Below are 2,187 nucleotides of genomic sequence, written 5' to 3' on the forward strand. Positions count from 1 at the left end.
TGGGAGGGATTGGGAGCAGGAGGAGAAGGGGATGACAGAGGATGAGATGGCTGGATGGCATCACTGACTTGATGGACGTGAGTCTGAGTGAACTCCGGGAGTTGGTGATGGACAGGGAGGCCTGGCATGCTGCGATTCATGGGGTTGCAAAGAGTTGGACACGACTGAGTGACTGAATGAACTGAACTGAACTGAACTGAATGTTAAGCCAGATCATGTTTTCAAAGACTCCTTCAGCCTCAGGGTTGGCAGGATTCGAATGGCCTCCCGGCATCTGTGACTTACCTGCAAGGGTTGGTTCAGCTGGAAGGGACCCAGGTCTCTTTGGGTTAATATGCTCTTTCCTTAAGACAAATGCCACATTTCGTCCACTCCTTGAAATCTTCACAAATACAACCCCAAAAGCATTGAAAAAATATTAATATTCCTTTAACTGAAGATTTTGGGAGAACATAGAAAAGATTGTCATTAAAAAAAATCAGTTAATTAATTTGGCTGTGCCAGGCCTTAGTTGCAGCACATGGGATCTTTCCTGCATCATGCGGGATCTTTTATTGTACCATGTGGGCGCCATAGTTGTGCCTTGTGGACTCTAGAGCATGCAGGTTTAAGGCCTGTGAGATCTTAGTTCCTGGACCAGGGATCAAACCCTCATCCCCTGCATTGCAAGGCAGATTCTTAACCACTGGGCCACCAGGGAAGTCCCAAAGAGATTATGTCTTACATTGCATGGTTAAGCCTCCACTTTTTGTAAAGTTCCTCACTCTATGGCCACCTCACTCTCCCTCCTCCCCATAATTTCTCCCTTCTGCTCTCTGTAGCCACAGCCCTTTCTCCAACCTCACCCTGCCTTTCCAAACCTCTTCAGCTTGCGTGCTTCCTTTAGCAAAATCTCTAGCTAAACCTGCATGCCTCTGCGGGACCTTAGTCCACTTGACACACCCAGTGACATCATCTTCACTGCTCCAGGCAGCCCTTTGGGTGTGGAGTCCTGCCAGCTGGAGAGCTAATCCTTATGAGCAAGGACAAGCTGAACTCTTGTCCTGTAGCTTCGAATCTGTTGTTCCTTGTTTGAAATCTTTGTTGTTGTTGTTGTTTTTCAGTCACTAAGTCACCCCAACTTTTTGCAGCCCCGTGGATTATAGCACACCAGGCTTCTCTGTCCTTCACTCTCTCCTGGAGTTTGCTCAGACTCATGTCCGTTGAGTCGGTAATGCTCTCTCATCGTCTCAGCCACTGCTGCTCCTCTCCTTTTGTCCTCAGTCTTTCCCAGCATCAGGGTCTTTCCCAATGAGTCAGTTCTTCGCATCAGGTGGCCAAAGTATTGGAGCTTCAGCTTTAGCATCAGTCCTTCCAGTGAAGATTCAGGGTTGATTTCCTTTAAGATTGACTGGTCTGATCTCCTTGCAGTCCGAGGGACTCTCAAGTGTCCTGTCCAGCACCACAATTCGAAAGCATCAATTCTTTGGCATTCAGCTTTCTTTATAATATCTTGGGCCATGCTAAAGAAATCAAATTCCTCTTTCTTACAGTAGATGTTTGGAATACAGCCATATTCTGTCTCTTCTCTCTTGCCTCCCTCCCTCCCTCCTTCCTTCTCTCATTCCTTTTTCTTTCCAGAGCAGGGGTCGGCAAACCTTTTCTATGATGACCCAGATAGACCTTGTAGGCCTGACAATCTCTGTCACAACTACTCAGTTCTGCCACTGCAGCATGATAAGCAGCCATAGGCAATATTTAACCAAATGGATATGGCTATTAAGTTCCAATAAAATTTTATTTGTAAAAAAAAATGGTAGCTCGCAATTTTCCTGACCCCCACACCAGCATGTTCTCTCTAGACTTAATATCTCTAACTCTTTCAACCATTGCTTCTTTGGTGTATCTTTGATTTTCTTCTCCATCATGGCAATCATATTCTGAATGCCTGTTAGTTTGTCCACCTCTCCTAAAATGTGGCCCTGAGAACAAGGTACATGCTCTACAGATGTGATGATGTAACACTCTCTCCTGCTGTGTTTTGAGCGGGAGAAAGAGAGCAGGGGCGACTGTCACCCTTGTAAGCTCCAACCTCGTGAAAATTTGGTGAGACATCTCTGAGAAGGATGTAAACCTATTCACCCATGGGCTGGTAGGAAAGAAACCAGAGGCATGGCCTGTCGAGCATGAACTTAATGTCTGATGTAC

Source organism: Bison bison, unplaced genomic scaffold (genome assembly GCF_000754665.1).
Source record: "Bison bison bison isolate TAMUID 2011002044 unplaced genomic scaffold, Bison_UMD1.0 scf7180017864144, whole genome shotgun sequence".
In the NCBI taxonomy this organism is placed as follows: Eukaryota; Metazoa; Chordata; class Mammalia; order Artiodactyla; family Bovidae; genus Bison; species Bison bison.